The following is a 16773-nucleotide window of genomic DNA, read 5'->3' on the forward strand; positions in this document are numbered from 1 at the left end:
CGAAAAACATCGACTGGAAAAAATTTGCGGCCACGGTTCTCGGTGGTATTGAATCGGTTGAGATACTCCCTCCGCTGGATGAGTACTCCTTTTTATCGCGACTTATCGTTGACTGCGCTCTTCAAGCACAGACGAAACGCGTTCCGGGTGTTTCCATTCGCAGACGACCTCTCACTCCGTGGTGGGATAAGGATTGCACCAACGCGAACAGCGAGAAGTCCGCCGCGTTTAAACGCTTCCGCAAACACGGTAAGGTCGGGGATTTCGAGCGGTACACCGACCTCGAGAAAACTTTCAAGGGCTTGATTAAAGCCAAGAAACGCGGTTACTGGCGTCGGTTCGTCGATGGTTTGTCGCGAGAGACTTCCATGAGAACACTCTGGAATGTCGGCAGGAGAATGCGAAACGCGTCATCACCGGTCAACGAAGACAAGGAGTACTCAGACAGTTGGATATTCAGCTTCGCGCTGAAAGTTTGCCCGGATTCGGTGCCGGTTCAAACCAACGTTCGTGATCGTCCGTCGGGTAATAACGAAATAGATTCTCCGTTTTCGATGGTGGAATTCTCACTTGCTCTCCTCTCATGTAACAACTCAGCTCCAGGAATGGATAGAATCAAGTTTAACTTGCTCAAAAATCTCCCAGACGTCGCGAAGAGACGCTTGTTGAACTTATTCAATTAATTTCTGGAGCACAACATTGTTCCGGATGATTGGAGGCAAGTAAGAGTTATCGCCATTCGAAAACCCGGTAAACCCGCGTCGGATTTTAACTCGTACCGTCCCATCGCGATGCTGTCCTGTATACGGAAATTGTTGGAGAAAATGATTCTTTTTCGTCTAGACAAATGGGTCGAGTCGAATGGTTTACTTTCAGATACGCAATTTGGGTTTCGGAGAGGCAAAGGAACGAGCGACTGTCTTGCGTTGCTTTCAACTGAAATTCAACTGGCCTATGCGCAAAAACAGCAAATGGGTTCAGTTTTCTTGGACATTAAGGGGGCTTTTGATTCTGTTTGTATCGATGTCCTTTCGGATAAACTCCACGATAGTGGGCTTTCACCAATTATGAACAACTATTTGAGCCACTTGTTGTCTGAGAAATATATGAGCTTTTCTCATGGAAACTCGACAACTTCACGAATTAGTTACATGGGTCTCCCCCAGGGCTCATGTTTAAGCCCCCTTCTTTATAATTTTTATGTCAAAGACATTGATGGTTGTCTTGATGAAAATTGCTCGCTAAGGCAGCTTGCAGATGACGGCGTTGTGTCTGTTATAGGGCCAAGTGCACCGGACCTGCAAGGACCATTGCAAGATACCTTAGACAACTTGTCTACTTGGGCTTTGAAGCTGGGTATCGAATTCTCTCCGGAGAAAACTGAGTTGGTTGTTTTTTCTAGGAAGCACCATCCTGCACAGTTACAGCTTCAGCTAATGGGTAAAACAATCACTCAAAGTATTTCTTTTAAGTATTTAGGTGTCTGGTTCGATTCCAAATGCACATGGGGAAAACATATTGCGTATCTGAAACAAAAATGCCAGCAAAGAATTAATTTTCTTCGTACAATTACTGGAACTTGGTGGGGAGCACACCCGGAAGATCTGATCAGGTTGTATCGAACAACCATCTTGTCGGTTCTAGAGTACGGTAGCTTCTGCTTTCAATCCGCGGCAAAAACACATATCTTGAAGCTGCAACGGGTTCAATACCGTTGCCTCCGAATCGCGCTTGGCTGTATGCACACGACGCATACGATGAGCCTCGAAGTACTCGCGGGTGTTCTCCCACTGACAGATCGTTTCGTGGAACTGTCCTTCCGGTTTCTTATCCGTTGTGAAGTAATGAACCCATTGGTAATAGAAAATTTTGAGAAGCTACTCGACAGAAATCCTCAAACAAGATTCATGAGTTTGTACTATGAGTACATGACGCTGGAGGTTGGTCCTTCTTCATTAATCTCCAATCGTGATTGCTTTCAAGCCTTCTATAGTTCCTCTGTAAATTTTGATCTGACCATGATGCAAGAAATCCATGGAATACCAGATCACCATCGGTCGATGGTTGTTCCCTCAATTTTCGCAATCAAGTACCACCATGTAAGTAACGATAAAAGATTTTTCACAGATGGGTCAACCATAAATGCTTCCACTGGATTTGGTGTATTTAATCAATTTCATAGCGCCTCTTATAAACTGCAGAAACCATGCTCAGTATACGTTGCGGAACTCGCAGCTATATTTTACGCAGTAGAGCGAATTGCCTCACTACCGTCTGACCATTATTTTATTTTTACGGATAGTCTTAGCTCATTGGAGGCTATTCGTTCAATGAGGCCGATGAAGCACTCCTCGTATTTCCTGCCTGAAATACGATCTAAACTGAGTGCTTTATCTAACTGCTCCTATACTATCACCTTAGCTTGGGTCCCATCTCATTGCTCAATTCCGGGTAATGAGAAAGCGGACTCATTGGCTAAGGTGGGCGCTATGGAAGGCGATATTTTTGAGCGACAAATCGCCTTCAACGAATTTTTCTCCATTGCTCGTCAGCAAGTCCTCATCAGTTGGCAACAAAAATGGAATGATGGTGAATTGGGAAGATGGTTACATTCTATTCTCCCTCAGGTGTCGAACAAGCCATGGTTCAAAGGGTTGGACATGAGCCGCGACTTTATACGCGTTATATCAAGGCTTATGTCCAATCACTGCTCGTTAGACTCGCATTTCTATCGAATTGGGCTCTCAGGCAGCAATTTATGTGCGTGTGGCAGTGGTTATCACGATATCGAGCACGTTGTTTGGTCATGTACCTTACACCGTGTTGCCAGATCTGAGTTATCCATATCCCTCAGGGCCCGAGGAAAACAACCCGCGATACCCGTTAGAGATGTCTTGGCGAGCCGAGACCTCGACTATTTGAATTTAATTTATGTGTTTTTAAAACGGATAGATTTGAGGATTTAGTAGTTAGTGTCATCTTGTGTTCTCCCAAGTTGTTAGTTGCCCATCGGTGTACCCCCATGTTTGTCTTTTTCATCAGAGTGTCGCCTAGTTCGAGATCAAGAGCACATTGCTCTCCAAACCTTGTGTTCACAATCCCTACCCTGCCATCCATTTGTTACAATTTGTTACCCCTAACCTCGAGATAGCCGCGAGTAATCGGCCTCCGCTTTACTAACGTTAGTTTTAAGTAATTTTGTTATTTAAACAATGAATATCGGCTCCGCAAAGCTACAGCAAATGAGCCTGGAAAAATAAACGAATTAAAAAAAAAAAAAAAAAAAGGCTGTGAGATGTAATAAAAAATTTAAAATCTTGAGTCAGATTCTGAAACACCTCTAGAATTTTTTTTAAATCATGGACCGTAAAAAAGAATAATCTAAACTTGGAGATATTTTCAAGATTCTCGAACGAAGATTCAGATGTCAGACCTTGGATGTTTTTTTTTTTCTAAATCCTAGATTTGAAAACAAATAACAAGATAATGCATCTTTGAATACTTTCAAGGTTCTTGAGCTTGAAGAAAATATTCATGCTTCTGGCATTTCGTGGAATTCCTAAATAGTTCTGAAAAGAATTCAAACGAGAAGAACTTTAACTTAATTTTAAGGAGGATTCCAAGGTGCGAAGAAAAATCAAAAGATTATTTAAGCATTCCCTTTTTCTTCTCCGAAATTCAAGCTTATTGCTTATTATCTTATTAAATGTTTTCAACTTAGTGTTCTAGATGCACTTTCACAGTTATTAATTAAGAGCTTTCGCCTGCTACAATTTTTGCATTAGTATAATTGTGTGGCAAGTACAATCACACTCTATGCCCTGGGAAGTTGAGGGATTTTCCAACCCGAAAAATTCCTAGACCGGGAATCGAACCCAGACACCTTCAGCATGGTCTTGCTTTGTAGCTGCGCCTCTATTAATTGAGCTAAGAGAGGGCCATATTTAAGCATAATTACTTAGCGAATTCTGCGGGAATTCTGAGAGCATTCAAAGAAAATTCTGAACAGAAATTCAAAGGGAAATCGAAGCACGACTCCACGGGTATTTGAGGAGAAGACTTAGGGAATGTCATGGAATATTGAATAGAAATTATGAGGGGAAGAACTGAAAGATTTTGAGGAGAATTTTAAAAGGATTCTGAAGATAATTTACATTCTACAATTTAAGGAGGAGAATTCGATTGAAGTTTTGAAGATAATTTCGCAATAATTCTAAGGTGTATTCAAAAGCAAGTTTGAGAATGGAAGTCTTCTTGGGATTGTTAGGCGAACCTGAAAGGAATTTCATTGAGTATTCCAATGCATTCAAAGTGTTTTTATGTTACTTCATACGCGAAGTTTGTGATTTTCAGAGTTGGTTGGAAATGCTATCTAACATGAAGCTTTAGTGTGATAATTTATTAGCTAGAGAATGATCTTAGAAGAGTAGATAGTTCCGTTAGAGTACGGCAGTATGAAAATTGAATAGAAGTTGAAATGAGCAAAGGGCCATTTATGCGACAGTACGAAGTCAAACGCACACTCATTTTTATCTTCTATTCAATTTTCATACTGCCTTACTGAACTATCTGCCAACTCTCTTCTAAGATCATTCTCTAGATAATAAATTATCACACTACAGCTTCATGTTAGATAGCATTAACAACCAATTCCAATGAAATTAATATGAGAGTTTCATGGAAACTCAAAGTGGACTTCCATGAGGATTCTGAAGTATATTTTAAGGAATTCGTGAGCACAACTCAAAACAGATTTAAGGAATAATTCCATTGAGTTTTGTAGGAATACTAAGACAATGCTGATTATATGAAGATATATGAAATTGGGTTCTTTAATATTGAAAAATGTATCGGTTTTTATGCATCATCTGAAAGAGATCCGTTTTCTGAGCACATCGATATTTTTGTCGAACCCATAATAACATTCATCTCGATTTTTCCATCAAGCTTGAAAACAAAATAATAATTTCACACTAAACTAACAAACTGACAGCTCGCTCCCATACAAAGTACCACCGAGGGGCGCTAAGATTGTGAATTTTGCAAATGTAATTGTACTTTTTTTTTTTAAATATTTCCACTGTACGAAAATTGATGAAATTATGGATTTTGGTTCCATTTTTAATGCAGATTACGAATATGCATTTACCTCAATAATTAAAGAATCCAATTATTTGAAACATGATATACTGGGTACGGGAGGGCACCCGACTGAAGCGAAATGGATGGGGAGAGTGAAAATGCCAACTCCCTGTCTTTAACATTTCGTGAATAGAGGACGGGCTCTTCTCTCCACTCATTTTGGCGTCCTCCTGTTGGAAGGCCTGCTTTTTGACCGATTGTATGATCCTGCTGCTGGAAGGAGATTATCATGTATCGTGTCGTGGATGCACGTGAGTGATGTTGCCAGCGGATTCACCCAAATCGCATGTTGAGTACAATTAGAGGTTATTAAACTTAATCAATATGAACAGCGAGGATAGTTAACAGTCTACTGACAATTGTCTTCACCTTCATCAATACTAAGAACATGCTGAGGAGAATTAAAAAAAAAATCAGTAGAATTCGGAGTAGAATTTCATGTTAGTTCTGCTAGAATTATTATAAATTCGACTTGAATTATAGAGTGAATTTCAACAATTTTCAGCAAAGAATTTCTAGAGTGTTTCGATGTAAATTATGTGGGTATTACCATAGAGAGTCGGAGTCCCAAGATGGATTTCTCAGATGATTTTAAAGAAATACTTAAAAAAAAATCAAAAATAAATACTGTGAAGGGTTCCAAAAAAAATCTGACTTGGTAGGAAATATTAATATTCGGAGACTTATTTGAATTAAAAAATGGAATCTTACATTCATAAGTTTAAGGTCACACGCAACAAACATGTTCTCCTTTGGTCATTTGAAAACTATTGAATAAAAACTTGCTTCGTATATAAATGGCTCAATTTATTTTTCAGATTTTGTATTTTAGTATACCTAAAGCTATATATATATATTTTTAAAATTTACACTGAATAATCATTACTTATTTATGGGTCGGTCAAATTTTGAAATGAAAGTGGTGGTAGAACCCTTATTCTTAAAATGTTCAAAATTCAAGGACATTGACAATTTTGGTGATTTCAGACCAGTGTTGGCAAAATCATCGATCAAATGATATTTTCCGCTCTCACACGCTCTCAATATCACGCGTGATGTTGGAACAAAATATCATGCTTGATATTGATTTTACAAGTTCCTTTGATATTGCGAGACTATTCACAACGTGCAAAAATCAAGCGGAGAGTTGACTAGACACAAAAATGATTCCGTTGCACATCGTTTTTCTTAGAAAGAGAAAGTATGATTTGCTATCTCTTTTTACTGTTCACCGATGGCAGACACGAAGCGGCTGCTTCCAGCCGTTATGGAAGTTTCGGTTGCTTTCGGGTGTAAAGCAAAAATCATTAAACTCAATCTCACCCAGGCATGGACAATCATTTACATTCATTTGCCTCTAACATGTTTCATCAACAGCATTCCGCAAAATAATGCATAGAGCTTTAGTAGGTTTTGTTATTAGCTACAAATTATGCCCATAAATCAAATCTGTATCTCTTATGTATGACGAATTAGAGCGGGCAGAGCTTGTTACTGTTTTTCAGTGAATGTAAAATACATTCACTGAAAAACAGTAGTGGCTTCTGATCGCTCTAGTTCGTCATACATAAGGGATACGGATTTGAAGTGTTGTAGCTAATAACAAAACCTACAAAAGCTCAATACACAATTTTGCGAAATTCTGTTGATGAAAAAAGTTAGGGACAAATGAATGTAAATGAATGCAAATGATTTTCCATGCCTGAATTCTCACCACAGTTTGTTGAGATTTGCAGCTGGTGAGTTGGTGAGTGGTGTACACCTGACATCACAAATCTTTTTGTTGCAGAACTATGACAGAAAAAAGGCTTCCAACTAAAACTTATTTAAATTAACTTAAACTCAGTGTATCTTTATCTGTGCTCAGTTTAAAATCTATAAAATAGCAAACGTTTTAAAATGAATAATTGGAATGTCCTTTTAATTGCTTTCTTGTAGCATATTAAATTCCCAATAGGTTGGTTGGTTGGTTGTCTTTATTAAGGAGATTTTCAGCCAGACGCTGGTTCATCTCCGGCATCTCCAATATAATGGATTAAACTCCATACATACTTCATATACAGTGTCTCAAAATTGAGCGTACAGATGTCCTTAAATTGTAGGAGAAAAAAAAAACAGTTTTAAAAGTACAATTTAAAGAGATACGTTTATGAATTTCTGGCTGCTGAATCATCATACATTTATCAATTATTGGTACAGTGTTGGGTTTATTTGGTTGCGTTTATTAAAAGTAATAGCTATTTAAAGAAAACGTATTTTCCTTGAAAAACCTTAATTCCTTGAAATATAATTAACTAATCTTTTTGATATTTTACTCATTTTTTGTCATAATAAAGATCATTCATATTCCTAATTTTACTAAAATTCGTCCACTAGGTAAAAAGTTGAAAATCGTGCGTTTTACTAAAATAAATCTACCTTCATTCCAATAAAGTCCAAAACTAAAACGATAAATCAATTAACATCTGTTTGACCACCAGCCAAGATTAAAAAAAAATGAATCTATTCAGATTATTTCAAAAAATGTTCCACTAGGGTGTACGCTCAATTTTGCGATACACTGTAGTTGTAGTTATAGTTATAGTTTTCATAACTTTCATTATTCTTTGTCCTCTTTTCTTTCGAAAAATATTACATATCCGGAGGCAATTTCAGCCTGAGGCCTGGAGGCCTCCAAAATAAAGAAAACTTAACTTAACTTAAAGATTACATATCGTCGGTTTTGTGCAATACTGGCACAACTCAAAATCTGTGAATTTCCACAATGAACGTTTGAACATTTGGGTTCAAGAAACCTTCAGCATTTCTGAGCTAAGTTTCAATTTTATAAATCGTTTGATGTCCATTGGACTGAATCGAGAGTGTTTCATTCAATCTATCAAATATCCGTTCAACGATTTTACTGCTTTTTATTTAAAGTGTGCCCCTTTGTCATGCAAAAATGGGTTTACTTTTTTGAGTTATGACCATATTGCATAGAAATAACAACATGCTAATGGGAAACAAAATTGCATACTTATATATGCAACATAGGCACAATTCAAAATATGCCTTTGATCGAAGACAACATATCATGAAGATTGACAACTCTTCCATTTTCTCATACGAACGATATGAGGCAGGTATAATCGCGTCATCTGCCGATCAAAGGTAAATGCTTCGAACGAATTTGATAGCAAAAATTACATCCTTAGCAGAAACGTTTGTGTATTTGCTCATTTTTCTATGCGTTGCTTCAACCTTCACTCAAGCGCAGCGCTACTGGTAAACTTGCCAGTCTTCTTGATATGAAGTCTTCGCTTTGATGCAACTTTATTTTAGGGCTTTCTTGAAAAAGTTGCAAACGAATATCTACCTAGGGGCTGTTCATAAACTACGTAGACAGTTTTATGAGATTATTGACCCCCCTCCCTCCCCCTACGTAAACAATTGTCCATACAAAATTCTTAAAAATTGTATCGGCCGTGCATAATTTTCAATGAACAGCCCCCTATAACTTTCGATTTTTCAGGATTTTCAAAATGGGTTTTTCTGACTCGTGACAGTTTTGCATGAAACCGACGATATATTGTGAGATATTCATTCATATTCATGTTTTCGTTCGAACCGTTCCAACCATACAAAAAAAAAATGCGTTCTGAATCTCTTGTTGTCTAGCCATAGACACAAGTAACACAAATTATTAGAATTATGTTGAGTAAACTGCTAAACAATCAAAACCAGTCATATCAAGGTTATACAAACTTGTATAGAACATTTGTGTTAAAATACTCAGATAATGAGTCATTTTTACTCATTCGTATGGAGAAATTTCTAAAAGCCTAGGTTAGCTGAGAGTGACCTCCGCTTTTATAAATTTCTCCATGCGAATGTGTAAAACTGACTCACAACTCAGTCAACGTTACTCACTCTATGAGTTTTTTGTCTGTATTTTGCTGATGTAGGTAAATGAATAGAAAAAAAGCAAAGAAAAATAAATTACATTGAGTATTGAGTAGTACCGGTTCGTCTCTCAGTTCTCTCGATTCGATAGTCATAGCGAGCGAGCACGCGATTGGTTGATTATGGCTGAAAACTTTGATCAATTTTCAATAGTTACCCATTGATAAACAACTATCATCTTTATGAAACAACTGAGAAGTGTTGAGGGATTTTATATCTGTAACAGTAATCAGTCCGTTTTTGTTTGATAATCTGATTAAGATGTTATACTTAATTATCTTAAAGACAAATCGTCCAGCTCCCCCGAAAGGTGTAATTAAAATTGAATTTCATTCATATATGACCATGTTATAAGCGTTCTAAATCAAACACTATTCCGTCACTTTTTTTTATTTACACCTCAGCAGTGATGGAAAAGTTCGCAAAAAATCACTATGACTCGCGAACTTTTGCCTTGGAGAACTTCGTGAAATATCGCGAACCTTTCCAACACTGCACCTCAGTATAGTTTACAAGACGTAGTCCTACGTCAAACAAAAAAAAAAAAGGTTTAAATTTTGATTTTTTCTGAGATTAGATTTTTTTCGACATGTACAAAATCCGAGTCCCCCACACATATGATAAATTGAAGCTTCTGATTCTTGAACCGTTTTTAAGATTCTGAAACTAATCAAAATATTAGAAATTCTTTTTTGACGTAGTCTGTGATTTCTATATGGGGGTACACTTTGTGAAAACCGAAAATGGAACATGTAACAAAATTATGAAAGATTTTGAACGTTAATAACTCAGCTTCCCCTGGACCAATTTCAATAAATATATCACCAATCGATCCGGAAAATTTCTACGCATCTGCTAAAATTAAGACTTAATCATTTTTCAAAATGTCACTATTGAAAATTGCACGGATGTGCAGCTTTTGCTATGATAATTAAAATTATCACCCATTGCCTGCGAAAAACGATTTCCCTAACACAGATTTCAAAGTTGAATTCCATCCGGTGTCACCAAACGGTGTTTATTCAATCACCGCGTAGTGAGTGGTGATGTTCTCCAGTACGCAATGAAAGGTTCCCCGCAAGCAGCTAGCTATCAAGGCTGCCCTCAACCGCTGATCGGATTCAGTCCAATCACCGTGTGTTGGTGGTGTCTGGTCGTCGGCATCAGCAGTACTTTCGGCGCTTGGAGTTCAATATTGTTCAGTACACAACGAAAGGCTGCAGCGTACATAAGCATCCATAAAAGTAGGAAGAAGCCGCACCGCTATTGATTGGAATCAGTAGCTCTTCGTGAGTCCATGTGAGCCATCTGTGTCAAGTGCGTCATACTAAAGAGTATAAATAGAGAGAACCCTCAAATTGCTATTCTTACACAAAACACAAGCTCCTGCTGCAGTTGACAAATAAGATTTTATTATATAAGACCACGTAGTCCTAGGTCACCATTGCGTATAACCCCATAGGGCTGTCCCTTGTAGTTTTTTTTTCCGTGTTGGGTATTTTGATCACTGCGACCAGTACTTAGGTCTATTGTGATATATTCTCCGTTTTAATATTGCTTTATCAGCATGTCGTATCACCATTTTATGAAGCGACCGACATAGACTGACCGAAAGCATTTTCACAGTCAGGTATTACATTTCGAATGAATTGCACTACTCGGCTGGGAACTGAATTCCAAATATCAAAGGGTTCTGTCAGCCCTTTGTCCAGAAAAATACGCCTCTTATTGAAGATTGCTGGTGTTCAGAGTATTCTTTTTCTATGCCACATATTCGACAGATGTCCTCTTGAAGTTTTCCTATTAGCTTCAAGTGATATTTACATGGGCAGTGTCCTGTTATTAAACCAGTGTACATACTGAGATCTTTCTTTGGATAGTTCAATTTGGCTAGTATTGAAATACTCGGATTAATAAACCGTTTCGACTGCCTAGCAATGAGAGTGTTGTTCCAATTGGTCTCCACTTTCATTTTTTTCCCATTTCTTGAACTCCATTCTAAGAGAGCAAGCAGAAACTCCACACAGAATGGTTCTGGTCCTATAAATTGTTGAGATGATCCAAGCCTAGCTAGTGTGTCGGCTTTCTCATTCCCTTGAATTCCGCAGTGACCAGGAAGCCAAAATAGGTTCACTTGGTTTTGGCAGGCCAATTTTTGAGTGATTTCAAAGCATTTAGTGTTGCTTGGCTATCAGACATAATGCAGATATTCGAATGTCTATAATTTCTAGGCAAGCAAATTTTAGAACATTCAAGAATTGCTTGGACTTCTGCTAGGAACACGGTAGGCCAGTAGTCCATAGCTATTGAGATATTTATTCCTGGACCTGTTACCCCTGCTCCTACACGATTATCCAATCTAGAGCCTGGACGAATGTTTGGTCCCCCATTGTCCCACAAATTACGATCCGCATCTGCTACATTGTAAAGACGATCGAAGTGATATTTTTTTCTTCATCCAATCTTCATTTTGTATCACAAGAGAATCAATATTGTACATTTTTAGGATGCTCATATGTCCTCTAAGATCACCTTCAAGGAAATGCTGTGACCGTCGGATCCTTAATGCACCCCTTTCGGCTTCTAGTTGAATAAATTGAAGCAACGGAAGCAGATAAAGTAGAGCATCTAGTGCCATACTTGGTGTGCTGCTCATTGCACCAGTTATCGAGAGAGTGGCTAGTCATTGCAGCCTCCCCAGCTTCTTCTGAGCTGAGTTTTCATTGGTTTTAGGCCATAGGTTATTCTGGGTCTTACAATCGTCAAATAAATCCAGTGGATTATTTTTGGTTTTAGACCCCTTGACTGTGTTTGAAATTTCTAAAATTATTCCTTTCAGTTTAATATTATTTAAGGACAGTTTTTCTTCTTCGTGTGAATGGTACAACAGTTGTTTTAGATGGATTAATATTCAATCCTTCGCCATTGCACCACGATGAAACATAATTTAAAGCAATTTGCATTCTACTTGAAATGACATAGTCATATTTTCCACGCACTAATATGATTATATCATCTGCAAAGCCAGTAATCTCGAAGCCTTGTGCTTCTAAGTTTTTTAGAAGGTCATCAACTATTAAAGGCCACAGTAGAGGTGAAAGAACTCCTCCTTGAGGACACCCTTTTACAGCTCTCACTGTCATCCATAACAGTGAGAGCTGTAAAAGGGTGTCCTCAAGGAGGTGTTCTTTCACCTCTACTGTGGTCTTTAATAGTTGATGACCTTCAATCTTCGAAATTCTTAAAAAATATTTCGTTTTGATGGCTATCTCAGTCTAGGGCAGGGCGTCACAATATCAGCTTCAATCGACCAAATCGATGCGACGAAGAGACTGCTGGCTTTCTTTTTCAGTTAAAGTCGAACAGCTTCGCAGAATTCAAGAACCTCAGTCGACTTGCACAAACAAATCAAGAACAACATGTGAAAAGGGCATACAAGCTTTTTGTAAACAAACCTTCTTATGCCCTTTTCTCACTACCCATATGACACCAACGCAAACCATCAACATCATCGGATAGGGGAAGCTTTCTTCTTCCCGATGATGTTATTAGTTTTCGTGAGGGACCCTCGGTTGGCGAGAAAAGGGCCTACAAAGGTTTATTTACAAAAAGCTTGTATGCCCTTTTCACATGTGGCTCTTGAAATGTTCAATCGCTTGTCTCTCTTTCTCCCGTCGCTCCATTGGTCTTCCGTTCAAGCTTCGGTGAAACGGATGAGCGAAAGAGCGCTCGACTTTGATAGTTTTCTCTTTCATGAAACACATCAACAAAGGTTTCATGACGTATATGACGGAAAATGAAATTACATATTTAAAGCATTTCTCACGTGAAAACACTTGAAGATTACACGTAATATGTTTAATTTATGTTCCATCCACATATTTATCTAAAAAAAATTAACGAAAACGATAGAGTGATAGAGTGTTCGTGAAAGGGGATTGAAAGCCATAATGAGGTTTCGTTTAACTAGAAAATCGACGTTACTTACATTGAAAGCGATGAGCAAAGCAACGACGAGAAGATCCACAGCCAGCGTTTCCTTCTAAGCGTGCTTCTTTTTCATTATCATTTCTTGCTGATAGTCTAGCTAGGCGTTATAGAAATGAAGCGTTAAACACGTTTGTATGAGAGAAACAAAACTCGAGTTAATTTTAGAGCTTCGAAAATGTAGAGCCCTGGTCTAGGGTAATTCAAACAGTTAGTTGTGCATTGCCCAACAGTAGTGTAACGAGGTTACAATAATGGAACGATTTTCTGATTTTTTATTTTTATTGACTTTCGATTCAAATCGGCTTGGAATCGAAGCAGCAATATTCGAGCACTTTTTTGGATCGGTAGCGCCTCTGGTGGTCAATGTAAGTACCATTATACATGCCTATCAAAATGCATTTCTGGAAGGACACTCATCTTAAGTGAAGAGCACCAAATTTTAGACTGACAAGGGAACTCGCGCCGATTCTAGTGTAAGATGACTCTGCAGAAGTAAAACCCCAATCAATAGGTCCTTTCCAAGTCAGACAGCAACCCATGCGGACGTAGTCCCAAATTGAACCAAAAAAAAAGTGATATCGAGGAAGAGTTGCTAGCAGTTGGAATTCATTAGTACACCGTTACAGAATTTGGAAAATTTTATTGAATAGTGTAGAATTAGATTAGGCCCAGTGTACGGAAACAAGAATTTATGAAGTAAGTCAATCATGATGTGCCAAGATGGCGAGTGTTTAATTTTCAATGTATTTTGTGTGTCAAATTGGAATTTGAAATAATTGCTGTATCCAGTAAACCAGCATTGACCGTTGAATCTACTGCTCGAGGCTCAGGTAATTTTGGAAAAAAACTGCATGAAACTGTTTTGTGAAAAGTCCCTTCAATTTGATGCTAATGCATGTGCGTTAGACTGATGCAAAATTTGAAATTTTCGCTCCACAGTGCTCAAACGGTTCCAAATTGGGTCCTGCTTAGCCTCCCAAAAGTTGAACTACTTTAGTAAGAAACTGACTTGGCACAAACCATTTCAAGTTTATATGGGAAGTACTATGGGAAAACTTATGTTTTTGTTTATATTTATCTAACAATTCACCACATCAATGTGCTTTTAAAAATTATAGCAGTAATTGTAGGTAATTTTATCAGCTACAACTTTGTTCAAAACCACTTTTCAATCAAATGCACGGAACAAAAGTTATTAATGATTCAAGTCACTGGTGTCGTCTTATGAGTATGCTCATTCAACTGTTCATCAGGCAACATTGGTGTTTCTGGTGAGAAGAATAGAGGACAAAAATCATGGCTACTATGTCACACTGCAGAATACAGTGTTGCTAACAGAACAGCTGCTTGATCATGCCTTAAGATTATCAATCTCTTAAACAATTAATAACTATTTAATTTGACATTTAGCTGAAAAACGATATTCCGCAAAGTTGTAGCTTAGAAAAATTCCCGTAAGAATAGTTATAGGACTTTTCGAAAAAGCAATATGGAAAATGGGTAGAAGACAATGAACAAAAAGTAATTTCCATATAAACTTCGAATGATTTGTGCCAAGTCAGTTTCTTACCAAATGAGTTTAAATTTTGGGAGGCAATTTAGGACCTGATTTGAAGCCGTTTGAGCACTGTGGAGCGAAAATTTCAAATTTTGCATCAGTCTAATGTGCGTATGGTTTCTTTGTTTCGTGAAGGAATCGATCCTTCACGCGAAGGTGTTCCTGCCGGGTTCTAGAACCGGATTGTAGGTTGCAGGAGATTTCGACTCGCTACGTCTTCTCTGGGTGGACCCCGAAGCTTGGCGGCTTGTAGGCTTGCCCTCGTCGTCCGACCAGTGGTTACCAACGCACCTACGGGCCAAGAGAGGAACTCCACGACTCCCAACAACCGTCTTCGGAATCCAATTGCCAGTACGTTCCGATTTTTTATCAACGGCCTCGAGACAGTTGACGGTTCGAGATAGCTAATACCACTCGAACACGTTCATGTTAGTGCGAGCGCGCTACGGTTAGTCTGGACATCAACCACTCACAGCATCAGAAAAAAACACCACCACCAGTCCCTTTGCCGTCTACTACTTGCAGACTTCATCAGTGCCTAGTACTCAACACCACTCTTTAGGGACATTTCTAGATAGAGCTGGAATTAGGGCGTAACAGCCTTTGTAAACAATGACTTCTCTTGTTGATTTCTCGGAATTCAAGGCACGCCTACACAAACCAACACATCCATCCGGTAGTAGAAGTCTTCCTCTACTCGATGGTGATGTTGATTTGCCAGGGAGAGCCATGACTTCCGAGAAATCATCTAGAGGAGTCATTGTTCGCAAAAGCTGATACGCTCTAATTCCAGCTCTATCTAGATTTTTGAGATCTCAGATTTAGGTAATAATTCTAGAAGCCGGACTTAGGAAAAACATCCAGACTACGAAAAATTATTGACATACGGGGACTCACTTGATCACGGATCTCGAGAAACTCTGATAAGAAGTGCAAGATGAGTTTCTTGAACCTTGGTTTAATGCCAAAATAAAAATAAAATGTTAGAGGTTATGTGGTTTTCAGTCTTTTGAAGCTCAAAAACGGGGTTTTAAGTTTTAATTTGACGTTTCTGTCTCATGTATTGTGCCTTTTTCAAAGAATTAACTAACTTTCGAGGAGTACATTCGAGGACACTTCTACTCACTTAACCACTCCAGTTTTGCGGTAGTGGCGGGAAATTCAACATGAACCGGCTAGTAGGACTTGGGTGCAGTTTCTCGTTTTGGTGCCACTTTAACTGACCAAAACGAGAAACTGCACCCAAGTCCTGCTAGCTGGTTCATTTTGAATTTTCCGCCACTACCGCAAAACTGGAGTGGTCAAGTGAGTAGAAGTGTCCTCGAATGTACTCCTCGAGAGTCAGTTAATTCTTTGAAAAAGGCACAATACATGTGACCGGAACGTGAGATGAAAACTTAAAACCCCGTTTTTGAGCAGCAAATGACTGAAAGCCACATAACCTCTAACATAGTTCGTAACAGTCGATCCCGCGAAAAAAAAATATGTATAAGCAAACGTCAAGTGGTCTATTGACACTCTGAACACGATGCCTTCGGTAAAGTGTGTAACGGCAAACTTGCAATGTTTGTGTTGTGTTATGTCTAACGTACATTATGCCTGAAAATCCTACACATACCCAATGGAGTAGGCCCGTTTTCAATAATCCATGACAGTTTGAAGAAGGGTTTAATATGAAAACCCCCTACTGGTTGTGCCTGGTCATATCATAAATTCCGAATGTTCTGGAATCTGGTTTAATTTGATATGAATGTTCAGAAAATTCAAAAATGTAAATGTTACTTTTGAGATCCGTTAGGTTGTGGGGTACTCGGGAGCCAGGTTTTAAATATCGTCTCAATTTTGGATTAGGTTTCGGATGTTGTAAAAACCGACTCCAGGAAGCCACTTTAAAATTGGATCGTTTGAAATATTTTAGATTTTTTTTTAATTTTTTGGTTTATTTGGACTACTGGGAGTCCATTTAGAACAGATAACTGGTTGAAGCGTTTTCAAACAGTTTACAACTGGAGCCTGGACCAATTTAAAGGTGAAATTCAAATCAAATCTGCTGAATACAAAAAAAAATCTTTTCAAACCATTTTCGAAGAATTTTTGAATCTTGAAACCACTGTGCAGCAGTGGATTTAGGATGGAAAAAT

At 38.3% G+C, this 16773-nt stretch overlaps 1 protein-coding gene across 14 annotated transcripts in view; it reads right to left on the reverse strand.

Annotated features, from left to right (window-relative positions):
- The window catches only part of LOC135708360 (RNA binding protein fox-1 homolog 1-like), a 953484-nt gene that overhangs the window by 127734 nt on the left and 808977 nt on the right, over nucleotides 1–16773 (reverse strand). The gene's annotated exons all lie outside the window — the stretch shown is intronic.

This window comes from Ochlerotatus camptorhynchus, unplaced genomic scaffold, assembly GCF_037179485.1.
Source record: "Ochlerotatus camptorhynchus isolate MF236.1 unplaced genomic scaffold, CSIRO-AGI_Acam_v1.1 ptg000330l, whole genome shotgun sequence".
NCBI lineage: Eukaryota > Metazoa > Arthropoda > Insecta > Diptera > Culicidae > Ochlerotatus > Ochlerotatus camptorhynchus.